The 18,691-nt window shown below is 43.8% G+C and overlaps 1 protein-coding gene and 2 long non-coding RNA genes across 6 annotated transcripts in view; 2 read left to right on the forward strand and 1 right to left on the reverse strand.

Moving 5' to 3' along the window:
* Positions 1-93: 93 nt before the first annotated feature.
* Positions 94-11,619, reverse strand: LOC128402090 (uncharacterized). Of its 2 annotated transcripts, none has more exons than XR_008327602.1 (3): positions 11,527-11,619; positions 4,908-5,040; positions 94-1,348 (listed from the first exon to the last, which is right to left on the reverse strand). It is a non-coding gene; the product is annotated as an uncharacterized LOC128402090 (long non-coding RNA). The 2 variants fall into 2 exon arrangements; XR_008327603.1 differs by having other exon boundaries at positions 94-1,335; positions 11,527-11,618.
* Positions 4,227-5,045, forward strand: LOC128402091 (uncharacterized). Its single transcript, XR_008327604.1, has 2 exons — positions 4,227-4,325; positions 4,508-5,045. It is a non-coding gene; the product is annotated as an uncharacterized LOC128402091 (long non-coding RNA).
* A 2,331-nt stretch (positions 11,620-13,950) lies between the features above and the next one.
* The window catches only part of MRTFB (myocardin related transcription factor B), a 91,990-nt gene continuing 87,249 nt past the window's right edge, over positions 13,951-18,691 (forward strand). The window contains exon 1 of one of the 3 annotated variants that reach the window (XM_053365914.1): positions 13,951-14,063. The gene's annotated coding sequence lies outside the window, so the exon portion shown is untranslated. Of the gene's footprint in view, positions 14,064-14,470; positions 14,490-18,691 lie in introns of those variants that run through there. The other 2 variants (XM_053365916.1, XM_053365915.1) reach the window with 2 other exon arrangements.

An 18,691-nucleotide genomic window follows, 5' to 3' on the forward strand; every position in this document is an offset into this window, starting at 1 on the left:
AGTAATAAAAACATGTAGGGGGTCAAATGGGGGGGGGGAGACAACCCAATAGGGGGACTGCGAATGCTAGCTGACAGGTGGGTGGGGCTGGAATCCTGAACAGCAGCACTCACCCTGCAGTGTTTTGCCGCAGCTCCTACTTTTGTATTCACAAAGCAAATCTCAGAATCCTTTAACAATTATGGCATTACTGATTGGTGTTTAAACAATCCAAAGTCTGCTGTCGTAGTTAAGAACCTAGCCAGCACCTTGCAGATCAGACTGAGGTCTGCCTGGTCTAGCATTCCTTTGGAAGGATGTTGCTAGCAATCAACAAATAGGAGCTGTTCCAGATGCAATTGGTCAGTGGTCTGTGATTTGCTTTTTTCTGTTGCAAAAAATCAATTCTCATTGAATTTGCTTCAATGGGAATTTTTGGCATTACAGATTGCAGGAACAAAGAGCCTCAATTGATTAGGGATTGCAAGAGGGACTATAGCTTATATCCACCTTAACACACACACACACACACACCATCCTCATCCAGAATAAGTGTCTTGCATTTGCAGTTTGTGTGTGTCAGAGGAAAACTAGGGAGTGCAAAACTCTGCAGTTAAGGTCATGTGTAGTTTCCAATTTTAATTGCAAATACCAAAATGTGAAATTTCCAGTTTTAAGGCCTGGGCAAGTTCAGACAGGTATACTATTTTTATATGAAGCCTATCTGAACTAGGGATGGAAGAGAAATTTGATCCATTTTGCACTGAAAGGCAAAGCTACCTAATTCACACATCCTGAAACAAGAGGAGAACCAAAACACAGCCATCCTTCAAAATTCACCCTTATCTGAAATTTGTGATGCAGTTATCCAATCAAGCAAAGTTTACCAAAAAAAATTGCATATCAGGGGACAGTATGCATAACGATGAATGTATTCATGAAAATAACATACAAAAATGCATTATATTAGGGAAGATTCTTGCAAGGAATGTATATGTTAGTCAAAATGGCATACAAATGCATTAGGAAAAATTTGCCCTAAGATGCTAATGGATTTTCAAGAGGGCTTCTTTTTTTTTTTTTTTTTTTTTTGCTTTTAAATCACACATTGTTGCACAAATGTGAAGAACTGGATTTAAGATTGTAAAATTAGAAACTGAGAGAACCGAAATTGACTGATCTTTCTATTCTTCCTCTAAATGAAGTCAGGTAAGGATCATGCCTGCCTTTTAGTATTTTGATTAGGAACTGAAGAGTTGGGGCTTCTCCATCTTTCATTCTTGGAAGACTGCAGGGACATACAAGGAGCAGCACACATCTTTGAGTGTTGTCTTTATTTTTAGCCCACAATCCAGTCTGCAAAAATTGCCTGTGTGGTAGTCATTAAACATTTAATTCTTGGACCCATTGAAACAGACTCCCCATCCCTACTCCGCACACATGCACTCCTGGTCAAAACATTTAAATTATCTGTGAAATATTTTGGCTTTAGTGGAAATCAAACAAAAATGTAAACTTGGGAGTTGAAAGATATCCACTTGGGGCTAGAGGACATGTTATTCCTAGCGGAATATTTCTGTGGATTTTTAATTCTATGTTGTAATAACCTCGAATTTCTTACAATTTTGAGTACCCTCCAAATGGTATATATTTGCAGATTTACCCTTTTCAGAACTTATACCGCAATAAAATGTGTTCCTCTTTTAAGGTAATACAAGACTTGTTGTTTTTTGAAGAGTTCCCTGTGTTTAACAGCATTATTTTTAAAAAATACTTGCATTAATATTCAGTAACTATGGTCAGGAACAGAAGGATGATCTGTGCCCTGTCTTCATATAAAAGGAGCAAATGTCCTGAGCATGTGCAGTTTTGCATTTTAACTCGCCCCAAATCATAGCACCATCATGACTGCCTTGACAGTAAATCCATTTCCTTGGGAATAAACAGCATTTTGCTGTAGAAAAAGGTCGAGACTTTTCTGCAAAGTAGTGCCAAATCTCTTGTTCTGCAAGATGGAGGTGGGCAGACAAGCAGGTGGTCCAGGTAAGCTGCAGAATAATAGGTGAAACAGATCAGCTCCGCCACAACCATCCTGCTCTGATGCCACTGCCTGCTACTTGCATCTTCACTGCACTCGACTGCTGAGACAGAAATGGTGTTGGTATGAGCAGCTGTGGCAAGAGGAGGCTCTTGACAGGTGTGCAGGCCAATCCCCCTGATAACTGCGTAATATCATAGTGATGCCATGTGATTCACAGGTGTGTTGCCCAACCCACCTGTCAAAGCTGGCCTGCAAGGTAGAAATGATCCCTTGTCTAAGGGAATCCAATGGTGGGGTTTGGGGTACTGGGAGGTGGGGCAGTTTGGCAGGAGGTGGTGGTTGGTGGGGCTGGGGAGAAATGTTAGCAGGGGCACAGCACCTAGAGCCCATGTGCAACACCTCGTGCATTTGATGAAGTGCCATGATAAATTTGTCTTGATTTTAATGTGCTACAATGCTTTTAATGGATCTTACACTCTCCTGCATTTAAGAGAATGGGAAATGCCCCTTCCAACTTAAGGTGATACCATGCAGAGCAACTTACATTTTAAAAAAGCTCAAACAGGAGATACAAAAGACAAAACAAAAGCTTGTCCCCCTACAAAAAAAGTATTTGCTATCCAGTAAGGCACAGGTGGGAGGGGACGTGGGTGGTGCTGTGGGTTAAGCCACAAAGCCTAGGGCTTGCTGATCAGAAGGTCAGCGGTTCGAATCCCCGCGACGGGGTGAGCTCCCATTGCTCGGTCCCTGCTCCTGCCAACCTAGCAGTGCAAAAGCATGTCAAAGTGTAAGTAGATAAATAGGTACTGCTCCAGCGGGAAGGTAAATGGCGTTTCCGTGCACTGCTCTGGTTCGCCCGAAGCGGCTTAGTCATGCTGGCCACATGACCCGGAAACTGTACGCCAGCTCCCTCGGCCAATAAAGAGAGATGAGTGCCACAACCCCAGAGTCGGTCACGACTGGACCTAATGGTCAGGGGTCCCTTTACCTTTACGGCACATAAAGTAATGGCATCCGTCAAACTTTATGAGGGCAAAGACTTCTATGACTAGGGTTTGACCACTGAGAACACTTCTTGCCCTTTAGAACCATTTATCTGTGTGTACACTAATGCATGCAAAATCAAGTAGAACTCCTAGGGATTCATTCCTCCACCAGGATCTCAAAAGTCAGACATGCTATTGGACTCTCAGTTATGCAATTGGACTCCCAGCTCCCATCAGCCCCAGCCAGCTTGTTCAGGGATGAGAGAGATGCAGTCTAACAGCAGCTGGGAAAGCACAGCTTCCCCACCCCTGCTTTAACCAGATCATGGTCCTTGTAATACAAAGATCTCAAGGCTAGCCCCTGTTAAATTTGACTCTCTAGTAGGAGGATTGTTCAGAATCCTAGTCGTCCCCTTCTATTTAAAGCTCCCACTGAGTGTGTGTCGTGCTCCCACCAACCCACAGAGCCTTGCTAAATATTGCAATAGCACACTAAAAACAAAACTGAGACCATTAATCTAACTCATAACACAGTCCTTGTTTCTTCTTAATAGTTAGGAACAACACAGCATCTTGAACATGTACCTACCCTCTGTACACTGAATGAAGGCAGGAGGACAGCACTTGGAAGCAGTGATACACTAGTCCTGTGTAAATGGGGGCTGCTTATTTATTGCCCTCCCCTTTTCTCCCGCTTCAGCTGGTGTAGAACCATGACAAATGGGCAGGGCCAACAAAGCCTAATAATAGGAGTTGGCACATCCCAAAGGCCAAAGGGGAAAAAAAGGAGAGGAAGCATTCTACTGTAGGGACCTGCATCTGCAAATCCACAGGTCTGAAGAGAGGAACGTTTAAGCACAAGATCAGCTTTTCAATGGAAAAGAATGATCCACTTCAACTTGCATAATAGATGGTCTAAATAATGACACACACACACAGTGTGCTGTAGGATTCCAAACATTACTTTTGCATAGCTGCCAACTTTTCCCTTTTTTAAGGGAAATTCCCTTATTCCGAATAGGATTCCTCGCAAGAAAAGGGAAAAGTTGACAGCTATGCTTTTGGTTTGGTTTGCACAGCAGCTGCATTATTCTATAGGCCTCCTCTTTTTAATACATACCACAGAGATTCTCAAAGTCTTCCCATTCCCCAAGTTATCCTCACCTTTGGTGAGATCCAGAAGAGCTCTTTTTCTGTTTGTTTGTTTGTTTGTTTGTTTGTTTGTTTGTTTCTCCCCCTTATGTATGTTTGTTCGTTTGTTTCAAAATTAATTGAGGAGGGGAAATGGAATGGAGTTTCCTGTAAAAGGACATGGTTAGGTAAAGGTACCCCTGCCCATACGGGCCAGTCTTGACAGACTCTGGGGTTGTGCGCCCATCTCACTCAAGAGGCCAGGGGCCAGCGCTGTCCAGAGACACTTCCGGGTCACGTGGCCAGCGTGACAAAGCTGCATCTGGCGAGCCAGCGCAGCACACGGAAACGCCGTTTACCTTCCCGTTAGCTTCTCTCAAACTCCTGAACAGGAACCTCATGCTGCAACATGTTCTTGCAGGTCCCGCTTAAGAACACTTTCTTTTGAGTAAGCCCTGTTGGACTCCGTGGGGCTTCCTTCCCACTGCATAGGATCAGGATGCAGAAAGTGTTCTGGAAGAACCTCAAAGAGAAAGTATTGTGACTCATACTATAAATGCAAAAGGCGCTGCCTTCAACAAGAGGCTACTAGTCTTCCGATAATGAATGTCTTCCAGAAATCAAGAGGCAAAACTGTGTTCCATTGTTTGGTTAACATTAACAGACTACAGCTCTGGGTTCCTCTTAAAAATTACCTCACTATTTATTCTGGGTCTGGTCTACAAATAAAACAGTTTCTATATATAAAGCAGGAGTTGTTCTTAGCTTACGTTTCCAGGCGTCATTTTCATAGATACAGGCAAAGTCTCATATTACCAGCGCAGAGAAGTCACGCCTGCTGGTGTGTAAGAACTGTTGTTGATTTAAGGCAGCTTCCCCAGTGACATTTCTCAAGAGCAAATCCTGTGGAAGAAAAGGAGTACAAATACTTTTTAAAAAAAGTTTTTAATGCAGTTATGCATGTGGCTGACCTGTGAAGTGCAATGCATTCAGCTGGGTAAAGGGTCACCACTCTTGGGGGGCCTGTTGGGGCCTTTGGGAATTTTAAGAATGGGTACCAGTCATGGGGATGTAATACAATGCAAAATGCCCATAGTAGGATATGTAACATAACATAAAATGGCTGCCACACCTAAAAGAGCAGAAAAAGAGGACCACACAATGGTGTGTGAGTGCCCCCCTCATCAGCTATCCCCATCAGGTGGGGTGGGGGGAACTTATACTACCTCAGCTACCACCATGTTTGCCCCAGAGATATGCTCTTTGCACCTCTTTTCATGTCAGAATGCAGACTCTCTGAAATATACTCAGAGTCGCAAAGTGATTTCATGCTCTTTATTCAGCTCATAGTGGTGAGGAGGAATGAATGAAAGTCCCCTCAAAGTATCTGCTTTATATACATTATTTACACAATGGGCTGCACATGATTGGCTAATTCCGGAATTCTACTGTAAGCCAATCAGGTTGTGGATTCACTTCTATCTGGAGCATGATTGGGTAGTTCCTGCCAACCAATCATACTGCTGCATTGTTCTAGGACCAATCAGACTGCTGCATTCTGAACCCTATTGTTCTAGGACCAATCAGACTGCTGCCTTTTGGATCCTATTGTTTTAGGATCAATCAGACTGCTGCAGTTTGGATCCTATTCAACTCAGTACATAACACTCTCCAAGGGCCCCAATTTTCCAGGGACAGACCCAGATTTATAGAAGCCATCCTGGTTTCTGATTTGATCCTGGAATGTCCCGCTTTTACTTAGGATGTCCCGATTTCTGGGGTCTTGGGGACAAATTCAAGATGGCAGTCAGAAGCTTCGTGTGTGAGGGGGATGCCAATATCTCTTCGTGTGTGAGGGGCATGGCATGTGTCCAGCACCTGCCCGGGCATGCCTTGTGCTAACACTGGGCTTGTCCACTACACAACTATTTTAGGGAAAGGTTGTCACTCAGTGGTAGAGTATTTGCTTTGAATACAGAAGGTCCCAGGTGCAGTTCTCAGCATCTCCCTATAGGGCTGGGAAAGGCTCCCTGCACAAGACTCTGGAGAGCTGCTGCCAGTCAGTGTAGACAAGATTGAGTTAGATGGACTAATGGTCTGACTTCGTAGAAGACCGCTTCTGGTGTTCCTATGCACTTGCAAGTATGTCCAACTGGGAGCTCTGATGCAGTGACTGTGTAACTTAGCCTTACTCTAACCAGAAGCAGACTTGCAGCCCCACTCTGAATTTAAATACTTGTAGGACTGCCTATAGTCCAGTGCATTAGATGAGATTATTTTATATTCAGAGACTGCTGATGGCCAGTTGCGGCAATCACTTGTGTTCCTCCTTCTAACTATGTTGAGCTGGTCAAAAAAATGTGCCAATAACACTTTCTGTTCATGTATTAAATAGATTGAAAAATGCCTCCCATGTGAGTGGTTACTTTATAATCTTTGTGGAGTTAGAACAGGGAAAACATCTTTGCTATTAATAGCAGATGGCAAACTAAAAAGATGTGATAAAAGCTTCATAACTCATCTCTTCTGAACAATGTCAACCTGTCGTGTCTAACAGTGAAATCCGGACCGGGCCAGTTACCAACATCCTGATTGGTCACTATGAAAACAATTGCAGTCCAAGTTCATCTAGACAGCAAACTGGATTGAATTCACTCTGGATAAGATGCCACACTAAAAATAAAAAAAACACATGGGGGGAGTACTATAGGAACATTAGAGGAATGACAGCTAAAAAAATATTAGAGCTGTATATCTGAGGGGTAAACTGGGCTTAGTTTTCTCTTAGGATGCTTGTTCTGTTTTTCATTTTGTTGCTAGGACTGAGTGTTCTCTTCGTTTTGCTAAAGCCTCCATGCAAAGCCTTTCAATTCAGCTGAGAAAGAAGATATAAAAGCTGTTCATTTAAAAAAAAAAGTTTGGCACCAGAGTTGTACTTAAAGTAAACTAAACCTCAAAGTATTTGAACTTCTTTTTCCCTGGTATCCTGGCTGTTATAAAATGTATTTCCATTATTATCATGTTCTAGTGACCCTGAGTGGTACTCAGTTCTGCATGGATTTCTGCTAGTCCAATGGGATTGCTCTTCCCTGCAGCCCCCCACATGCTGACCAAATCTGCTGCAAAGGCAGGGGTGGGGACCCTGCAGAACAATTTGGGGGGCTGCAGAGGATAGAAGAGAGAAGGGAAATCCAGTCACACATCATTGGATATCACTCTCTATACTTTCTTTTACAAGTATTTATTGATTGATTTAGATTTATTTGGAGCACCTCCTAACATTAATCAGTTGGCATGGAAGAATCTCATGCATTTTGGTGTCTTCAGTTTCTCATTTTTCCAGTCCTACGTTTAGATCCCTACATTTCCATACATGGGTGTAGCCAAGAGGGGGCAGCTGTCCCTCATAATCAATAAAAATCAATTAAAATACATAGCAACCTGAGGTTCTCCCCCCCCAACAAAAGGCTTGCCCCCCAACAAAAATTCTGGTTATGCCCATGTTTCCATACCAGTTTGCAATTTTTGTTTTCAAGTTCCCATTAAAATTCTTCAGCCTTTTTGTGTGAATGTATCCTACTATATACTGTATACATTTTTATATGCGATTTTGTCTAATATACACATTTTTTGCAAAGCATTTCAACCTAACATGCATTTTTGTATGTTATTGTTGCTAATGTGTGCCTTTATATGCACATTTTACCCTAGCATGTGCGTTTTCATACATATTACTTGGCTGGAGAACCGCGTTGCAAAATTCTAATAAGCTAATTTCAAATGACAGTTTTGTCTCTGTTTGCATATCGTTTCAGAATTAGAAGTGCAGAATTAGACAAGTTTCCCTTCAGATGTGAACTGAATAGAATTTCTCCCCCATCCCTATAACCAGAGAACATTTTTCTTTTGATATCATTCCTTCTATTTCCAATGTTCAGGCTGTGAGCGCCGCTCCTTGTGTAGCCAAGAGTACCACACACATACACATGAGCGGAGGTATCAGTAGGGTTGGTGGAACTCCAAGACTTTCAGAAATATTAAAAAATAGGAGTGGGAGGTACACCAAAAACAGTATGATGAAGATTGAGTTTGCTCAGTGGACACAGAATGCTGACTATTTTGTGTAGAAAATGAGTGGTGGTTGTTGGTGGAACGGATGGGATTCTAAACAGCAGCATTCCACACATCAATACTTTGCTGCCTCTCCCACTTGTTATTTGTAGAATCTCTAAAGCTGTGTTTGAAGCAAATATCCAGCCCTGTCTGATGTCTATTTATTCTGAGATATCTAATGTGGTGCCCTCCAAATGTTCTGGACTACAACTCCCATCATACCATGACCATTGGCCATGCAGGGGCTATAGTCCAACATCTGGAGGGTTACTCCTGGAGTAATTAGAAACAGTGAAGAGATTGCTTTTGTTGTTTCTTCCTCCTTCCCAACCTCTTTTCCTTCCGTGCTGTGTCTTTTAAATTGTAAGTGGGAGGTCAGTGACTGCTGATCAGTTACATTTGCAAGCCACTCTGGAAAATGTTTTCAGCTAAAGCACATGATTAAACACTTTAAATAAACAGGAGACACAGGTTTTCCCTGGCCACTAATATTGGTCCCCAGTGTCTTGTCTACTCCAGGTGGCAACCTTGTTGTCATGAACTGGCAGGAAGGAGGAAGAGGATCCTAGCGAGAGGTGTAGCTGGGACTGGGACACACCGGGCAAGCTGGAGATGGGGAAGGAGACGTTGGTGTAGTAGGAAGTACTCATAGGGTGATGGAGGATGATGAGGGGATGGGGGCCAGTGCACAGGACCCAGAGCCACAGGACCCAGCACCAGAGCCAGAGGGGCCCCTGTCCCCATGAACACAGCAGGCTCTAAGGCATAGGGAGCAGCAGGAGTGGTGCTCCAGGAGACTAAGGCAGGCAATGGCCCACAGCCCAGCTCCCTAGCTGGCCAGGTGGGGCTTGCTAGCTCTGGGAGAAAGTGTGTGATTCCTCAGCTGGAGTAGGCTTGGAACAGGTGAGGGCCACATGCCTCATCAAGCCCAGACGCTGCAATCAGCATGCAAAGTATAAAAAAGGCAGCATGTTGATAGATCTTGGCTTTGATGCTTCAGGATCTCTGTTGGACTGCTTCGGTTTGGACATGTGGATTAACCCTGGACTGGGGACTTGACATACTGACTTGCTTCCAGGTAGGCTAGGGGTTCAGGACACTTGCCTAATGGACCCTGTGAGAGCTAGCATACATATTGTTAGAGATTTGGAGTAAAGCCTATGAATTAGTAACTGCCAGTGTTTTGATTAATGCTTTGGGCCATGCTGTAAGATTTGGACTCTCTCCATGCAGACTGAGGGTGTAAATAGATGAGTAAATCCTATTTCTTAAAGCATGACAGCCTCCATTGTGTCTTCTGTTCTCCAAAGGGACACAGACCCTGTGTGAGTGTCTGAGATCCCATGTGCTCTTGCCATGGCTTGGCAGAGAGAGGGACTGGCACTGTGCTTATGTAACAATAATTTTGTAATTGATTCAGAAAGTGGTAATTGCAGCTCTAGAACCCAGGAAAACTTTCCATGGTCACTATGATCATGTAATCTTTTCATGGTTGCTATGACAATGAGGTTCTGAGCTAGTTTGACCAATTGTGAAGCAGGCTGGAGGTTCTGAACTTGCTCATTGACTTTTTGAACTTGACTGCAGGCAGACACCCTTTCAAGTTCTTGCTAGTTGGTCCCTGTTGCATCAACTTCAGTTCCAGTGTGGCTGCAACTGAGCTCATTGATGCTTACAAATCATGGAACTTGAAAGACTGCTCAGAGTGTTGACCACCCAGCCACAGACATGAAGGGAAAACAGACCACCTGTATCAAAAAATTTGAGAGTAGATTCTGGCCCCACTGGGATGCCCAAATACAGCGCTAAGCTAGCCAGTCTCTCTCTCCTGATCTGGATGGATTCCTACTCTTTTGCACAATGTCCAAAGTGATGTCTTTGCTTCCATGTACCCATGCTTCCTACTGTGAGGTGCAAGATCCAGCTCCTCATATTCTTATTCAGTACCATCAACACACATTTACAGAGTTTAACGGACTTCTGTAAACAAAAGTAAAAAAGATCTCTCTGTCCCAAAGGAGCTTTCAATATAAATTATGAGGGTGGGAAGTCAACCTTGCCTGCTTACCCACCATTGGACCCTGAGCTACCAAACTTGTATTGATTCAAAAAGTGGCAGTTGTAGCTCTGGATTTGAGGGTAGTGTATGTTTACATGGTCACTGTGACAATTAGGTTCCAATCTAGCCCAGCCCATTATGAAACTGAGTGCAGGTTCCAATGTTTCTGATTACATTTAAAATCTCCTATAAACTTCTTCAGTGCAGGGAGAAGTTATATAGAAAATAATATATTCAGGATCAGGAGCACTTAAAACCTCCTGGACTCTCAAGTTGGCTGCCCAGCAACCAGAAACACAGGATATCCATTAGTAGTATTATCAGTGCCACACTTTTATCTAGTGCTTTTCTTTATGTGCTTTAAATGTATGCATCTCCTCCCACCCAACTTTTTTTGGGTAGTATTTGTGAATAAAAAGAAACAAAAGGACCAGGATGCTATACCATCTTTGGCAAGGATTAGAAAATGGGATTGCCTAATTAGATATACTCCAGGGTAAAACACTCATGGAACATTTCCCCATTCCATATGTATGGTTTCTTTTTCTGAAATCTAATAATACACCTTTTATCTTGATTTTGGAAACTGGAAACTGGCTCCATACTTTCTTTTGAGAAGCCCGTTTAGTTCTGCAATAAAGTCAGGTTATTTTCTTATGATTATTTTTGGAAAAACACAATTGTTAAGGACTTAAAGGAGACTCAATGGTAATACTTTTGTTTACAGAAATGCTAAACTAATCTGGCTGCTTTCCTCTGGACATTTTCTTCAAGCTCTTGCACATAGTTTGTCAGCATAACTAATGCTAAATTCAACTGCATTTTCCATCAGGAACACACCACTTTGGGGGTTCTTTGGTCTGAAACAGATGTACAAGTGGGGATCTGTAACAAAATGCTTTGTATCCTAGTAGCTAAGATCCCTTCCAGACGTCCTTTTTATTGTGTATTCATTGTGATTTGTGCTCATCATGCTTTTGGGGAAGTAACACGCAACCCCACTTTCAATATTGTTTGAGCTTGTAAACATTTGGGGTGGTGACTGTTTCATTTCCAATCACTGCATATTCCGTATCACATATTTTATTTTTAGACTTGCTTGTGCTATGCTGCTGTCCCTCCAGATAGTAATAATGTGGTAGCACTGGGGAAACCCTGTAGAAAAACCTAAAGCAGAATAAATCCACTATTATTGCATCCATCTCAATAGGATTTACCTCTGAACAAACATGGGTGGGGTTTCATTGCTGGTAACCAAAAGAAGTTCTGATCTCTTAGCCTAACCAACCTAAAAAAAAAAAAATCAAAGGGGAAGAACCCCAGCTCTGTGGAGGAGTGGGCAGGTGTTTAAAATGCAGTAAATACTGTTATAGAGGGTTCTTAAACCATAGAAATTTAAAAATGGTAGGATTTTGATTATTTGGAGTACTGAAGGGAAGATTGCAGGCGAGTGGGCAAAATACAGGCTAAGCTTGCTTTCCACCTGGGATAGAGGCATTAACATGACAAAAGGTCCAGTTACAGAAAGGTAGCCGTGTTGGTCTGCCATAGTCAAAACAAATTTTTTTTTCCCTTCTAGTAGCACCTTAAAGACCAACTAAGTTAGTTCTTGGTATGAGCTTTCGTGTGCATGCACACTTAGTGCATGCTGTGTATCTGAAGTGCATGCTGTGTATCTGAAGAAGTGTGCATGCACACGAAAGCTCATACCAAGAACTAACTTAGTTGGTCTTTAAGGTGCTACTAGAAGGAAAAAAAATTTTTGTTATGACAAAAGGTGTTGATGGCCCACCTGAGAGCAATCTTGGGCCTGGGCAGACTGCCAGAGTAACTGAGTGTGAAGAAACAGGAAAAGAGTGTCTTTAGCAAGGTGTGCTGGGAACAAGGGGGAGAAAAAAGGGAGCGATTGATCTTGGGCAGACTGGCTGGGAGAGACGCCTTTGACTCCAGTGCTGCACTGCTGTGGGGAACAAACTCCTCTTGAAATGAACATGTAAGATCTGGACTCTCTCCATGTGGACTGTAGGTGTAAATATGTGAATAAATAATATTTCTTAAAGCTACAACAGTTTCTGCCATGCGTTAAATTTTCCAAGAGAACATAGACCCTGTGTTAGTGCCTGGAACTGCCTGGAATATTGCAAAGAGTGGGGGTGGGGGCATCCAACTTTTGTGACAGGAAAGGTAAGAAATGGAGGATATAGGCTGGGTATTGGAGCTAAGCAAATAACCAACTCAAATTAACATATGTATTTGTAGCCAAGTGAAATGGCTATTTGATTTTAAAAATAAAGTGCCCAACATTTACAAGACACTCCTTTGGATTCCATGACAAAAGAAATACAGGATATAAATGTAAGTAAATAATAGCAGACCCTTGACCACTATGCTTTTAAAAATTAACAACCAAACAACCCTTAGTTTTGTACAGTTGCTATCACAGATAAGACAGCCACTGATCTCTGGCAAGGTCTCAAACACCTTTGTAACATCTGTGTGACAGGAAGGAATTCATTAGGCACAGCATTTCCTGGCTCAGTGCTGGTTAACAATAGGAAATTTTTGCTGCTTGAAAGTGTTCTAACCACATAGATTTATGAAAATATGAAGGCTGGAGGAAAATTTCACCTTTAACTGCACTGACTGTGGATTAAAACAGGAAGGGGAAAGAGGAGGCAACTAATTTGCAGTATGTGACCCTGAGCATGGGCAGGTTTGTAGCGCACTTGAAAGATTTGCGGCATCTATTTTTCTGCCCTGAAGCAAGGCCCTGAAGCCACCAGAGCATCTGCCGCAACAGGCGAGATTCAATGCCAGCCCTACTCAGAGGAGACCCATTGAAATTAATGGACACAGCCCATTAATTTCAGTGGGTCTACTCCTGGTAGGACTGTTGGCTACACAGCCAAATCTCTTAAAACGCAATCCTAACCAGGTCTGGTGAAAAGGAAATTGTTAGTTTTTTAAGTTTTCAAAACTTTTATTATGAAGTTAAAATAACAATCCAGTTAAGAAATATGAAATAAAAAGTCCCCCCCTTTAACATTGAATTCACTGTGTAGTCTTATGAGAAAGTTATGAGGTAATGGCTGGGAACCCTTGTTTGTTTGTTCGTTACATTTCCTCCCTTTATTGTACATCGTATTAAATTCAATGCCTATCTCTCCCAGGTAAACGGGGTTAGGGGTTGCAGCTTGTGCCATTTAAAGGTGCCGCAAGCCTTTCCTCGCACGCTCCTAAACATTTCGTTTATACGCATTTTTGTTTCGTGAGGTAGGAGGGAAACGCTTTAAAGAAGCTTCCCAAGTGTGAGGTGGCTCCGGCTGGCATTACTGGCAACTTCGCGCAACTTGTGCCAACTCGCCTCAGAAAGTTACAAAAGAAGCAGGAGGTGGAAAGGGTGGGGGGGTGAAAAAAGGTGGGAAAACACCCGGATGGAAGAGGTGGCGCCAAGGGCAGCTCTCTCCCCACCCCCCTCTCCCCGAGGAAAGCCAACGTTTTTAGCGCGAGGGAGCGTCGCGTGCCTTCCCCTCCGCAAACACCTTGGCCCGCTTGGCGCTTCTGCGCTGAACCGACGCCCAATCAGCCGAGCGCGCTGGGTCTCCCCGCCACGCCCACCAACGCACCCCCCCACCGGCTCTCTCGCGCACGGTGCTCTCCCCTCTCACCTCCTCCTCCTCTCACTCGACTTTTGTAAACTCTCGCCGCCAAAGCTCGCGAGAGGACATGTCCGCGGCTGTAGCGTCCAGAGAGGGTGAGTGAGGGGCGGACTTCGGGTTCGCGGCGGGGTTCAGCTGAGGAAGGGGGAGGAGAGGGCGTAATGTGTGTAACTGTATATATTTGAGAGAAATTATTTTCCCCCTCTTTCCCATCTTTTCCGTTCTCCCCACCCCCCACATGACGGCGGTGGCAGCGCAGGCTTGAGGCGAAGGGTCGCGGTTGGGGTGGAGCAGGGGGCGACGTTTTTCCACCGAGCGCGCGCGCACGCGACACACAGCCGTTCCGCGGTCTTGGTTGTTTGCGCGAGCGCCTGCAGATTGTGACCTCGGGGTCCAGAGGGGGCGGGGCTTCCAGGAGGCTGCGAACTCCGCAGGGACCCTCCCCACAAGTGGCTGCATTTCTAGAGCCGGCAAAATTGCCGCCGGGGTCGGGCCAGCGCGGGTTAGGCTTACATACGTGTGTATGCGTGTGCCAGCACGCGCGCCGCAGGGTCTTAATTTTCGGGTTCTGTGGTACTATGACAAGGTGCGGGGAGGGGAAGAGGTGGAACCACTAGGTAGGATGGCGCCCTCCCCAAAAGTCAGCAGGACCGGTCATGGGCGTCGGCTGTTTTAGGGCCGACAGTGACCTACCTGCTGTACCTGGAAACTCAAGGGGAAGGGTCGTAACGCAGTAGTACTGCATCTGCTTTGGCCAGCATCTCCAGATCGGGTTGGGAACAGGGCTGCCAGCCTGAATAAATTTTTGGGGGGGGCAGGTAAACACTGCCCTGCATAATAGATGGGGTGCACCACAACGGTTGCCCATCAACTGGGGGGTGCTAGCACCCTCAAATATTTTGTTTGGGGAAGGTGAAAGGACCTTGGCCCCCAGGAGTTGACTCCTTTTGGTGGGGAAGTCTCCTGTCTGAGAATCATTGCCAGTCATGGTAGACACTTCTGAGCTAGATGGGCCAGTGGTTTGTCTCATAATAAGGCAACTTCTAGTATTCCTGTTCTTGCATCCTTCAGGAATGGTAGCAGAGTTTTAAAACACACACATGCAGAGTATCATAATCATAATAGACCATGGCACATAAGGAGAGCTTTGCTGGGATAGGCCAATTACCTGTTCTGGTCCAGCATCCTATTCTTGCAGTGGCCAACCACATGCCATGGGAAACCTGTAAACAGGACCTGAGCGCAACACTACTCTCAATTCCTGTGGTTTCAAGCACAGTACAGTACAGTATTTAGAAGCAAACTGCCTCCAGCATAATGTAGTGCAGGGATAGTCAACACGGAACCTTCCACATTTTGTTAGATATACTCCAAATCCTGTCAGCTCCAGCTAGCATGGCCAATGGCAAGGATAGTGGGAGTTGTAGTCCAGCATCATGTGGAGGCCACTGTGTTGGCCGTTTCTGGTTTAGAAGTTAGAATGACCAGGGTTCAAGTCCCCAGCTACACTCTTGCAAGGTGTTGTGAGGATCATACAGAGAGAGCAAGCACAGTGCCTCCAAACATCAGAGATGGGACTGGATAAAATGTAACAAGTAAAGTAAAATAAATTTATGGTGTACTTTTAGTATTCAAAAAGTACTTATTATACAACAGGACAAATATATTCATTACTTGTCTAGTGAATGACTTGTGAGCCTGTCCCTTCAAAAGATGAGAATTTTTCATTGGGACTAGGGAATCCTGAAATATTTCAGTTCACATTGTTTGGAAAAGTCTATATCTAGTGTATGGAAAATATACAAGTAGTTATTTTTCAGTAACAATATTAACCCTAATGCTTGAGAATTTTAAATGAACAATTTTGTGTCAGTGGAAGTTTTGCCATTTTACATGGAGTTGCAAGGGGAAGAAAATCACTGCAATCAGTATGAAGGGAACTATGTGCTTTCTGTTGAATTCTCTGGGGCCCTGTGTTTCTGTTCTCTTAATTTCCCCAACAATTTGCCTGTGCTCTTTACTGAGGAAAGTAGCGCTACCACTTTATTCACCTGATTTGGCCCTGATCTAGCTGTTTGCATGTGTAGCATTGGGTGCTAACAGCCAGAGCTGTATGTATCCATGTCTACTCAGATTAGCAGGGATATGACTGACCACTGAGACTGTGGATACCTCAGTTGGTAGAGTGTGATACTCTTAATCTTGAGGTCGTGGGCTTAAGCCGCGTGTTGGCCAAAAAGATTCCTACATTGCAGGGGGCTGGACTAAATGACCCTTGAGAATATCTTCCAACTCTGCCAGTCTATGATTCTATGAAAAGGTGGGGAGCCGAATCTAAATGTCTGCATCCCTCAAGACACAATCTTAGCACTAATGGAATACAGATTGGGGCGGGGTAGAGATGGCCTGCTGCTGTGACAGTATTGCTTTTCCCTCGTCTTAAACTGAGGTTTATAACTTTCACTTACGTTATCAAAAGATCTTTTTCTTTTTTCATTTGTGAGAGGTGGGGGATTTATTCTATTTCACTGATTAAGAGGGAGATGCACAGCCTTTAAGGGAAAGTCCGTAAAATAACAGGGACATTGCTGCAGCAGGAGGGACTAGCTTTATTACTTTTTTGTCTGAAACTTTTATTATACCAGTTAGGGTTACTATAACTGTAAAATCACTGCAATAAAATGAATAATAAAATCACAGAATTGTAGAGCTGGAGCGGATCTTGAGAGTCATCCAGACTAACAACCTGCAATGCAGGAATCTCAACTAAAGTATCAATGACAGAGGAGAGTCCACAACCTTCTGAGGCAGTCTGTTCCATTGTCGAACAGATCTTAATGTCAGAAAGTTATTCCCAATGTTTAGTCAGAATCTCCTTTATTGTAACTTGAAGCCATTGGTTTGGGTCCTACCCCCTGGAGCAGAAGAAGAGCTTGCTTAATCTTCCATGTGGCAGCCCTTTAGATATTTGAAGATGGCTATCATATCTCCTATCAGTCTCCTCCTTTCAAGACTGAACATACTCAACTCCCTCATAAGGTTTGGCTTCCAGACCCTTGGTTGCCCTCCTCTGCACATGTTCCAGCTTGTCAATATCCTCCTTAAATTGTGGCATCCAGAGCTGGGCACAGTACTCCAGGTGTGGTCTAACCAAAGCAGAATAGAGCAGTACTAGGACTTTCCTTGATCTGGACACTACGACTTCTATACTTTTACATCTTCTCCACACAGAGTACCTACTGCTTGCTTGCTCTTCCTCTTGTTTTGAACATAGCCGAAAAAACCTTTTATTCTTGTTTTTAACCTCTCATGCAAGCCTGAGCTCGTTATGCCTCACCACCTCCCTGCCACTGCTGGCTACTTCATGATTTCAGCTTTCTTATTTCTTATACAGGCCCTTCTTACATCTCAGCTCATCTGTAAATTCCTTATGCAGATATAGTGGTTTCTTCAGATGCCTCCCACTTTTCTTTCTTGTTGGAATTATCTGCATTTGTGCTTTCAGTATTTCACCTTTAAGAAACCCCCTTCTCTTTGAGTATTTCTGACCATGGGATCTCATCCATTAGTTCCTTAAACTGAATTGAACATTGAGTTTCCAGTGTGAGAACAACTTATGTCCCATTCCCTTCCCAACTCCCAGAGGTACCTCGGGTTACATATGCTTCAGGTTACATACGCTTCAGGTTGCAGACTCCGCTAACCCAGAAATAGTACCTCAGGTTAAGAACTTTGCTTCAGGAAGAGAACAGAAATCGTGCAGTGGCGGCGCAGCGGCAGCAGGAGGCCCCATTAGCTAAAGTGGTGCTTCAGGTTAAGAACAGTTTCAGGTTAAGAACAGGCCTCCAGAATGAATTAAGTTCTTAACCCGAGGTACCACTGTATTCTGTAAAAGAGGCAGCTGGATTGTTCCAGTGGATGTATTTGATGTATTTAAATTGAGGAAGAGAGCCAAAGAGGACGTCCTCTGGCTCGCTCCTTGGTTTAAACTGTCCCGGTCACGCCCCCCCCCCCCCCGGCCAGTGGATTGGCTGGCTGGACTCTGACGTGGCCGGGATTCCCCAGGCAATGGGGAACAAAGTCCCCCGCCCCCAGTGAGAAGTAGGTGGCCACACGGTCCACCGCAACTTCTCCCCACTGGGAAGTGGAGCGAATTTGTCACTTTTGAATTTCTGTGACCTTAGCCTTTTTGTACACAAGGTGAAAATCGTTTTTGGTTACCTTTGGGTCTGGGAGCCTGAAGATCTTAAGCTGTGCTACTTGTTGAACTTAATTACATAATCATTAGCCTCTCCTTTTCCTGGTACTAATCTTTTAAAATTTCCTGTAAGTGTTGAAGTAGTAAAGACACCAATTATAGAAAATTTCTCTTTATCTGTCACCTTCCATATGGAAAGCTACATGGGAGGGGAAAAGGGTCTACCATAGCTTTCTCCTGACATCATAGGTCTCCCCACCTGTGTGTAGGCATTTTTTCCATCATGTAGCACACCCATACACACCTGAAGTCCAAAACTAGGTTTGTTGGTTCAACTGATGTTTGTCAGTTTTATCAAAGTAAATATCAGACTGTAGCTGAGGCCTTATTTCAACTGATCACACTGTTACCACCATTGTGTCTTGCATACAGTATATTTGTTAATGCAATCTTATTATTTGCCTATTTTGTAACAACCTTAAACCTTACTTTTTTTAAAAGAATATTTATTAAATTTTCCAATTT

Source organism: Podarcis raffonei, chromosome 14 (genome assembly GCF_027172205.1).
Source record: "Podarcis raffonei isolate rPodRaf1 chromosome 14, rPodRaf1.pri, whole genome shotgun sequence".
NCBI classification, from domain to species: domain Eukaryota; kingdom Metazoa; phylum Chordata; class Lepidosauria; order Squamata; family Lacertidae; genus Podarcis; species Podarcis raffonei.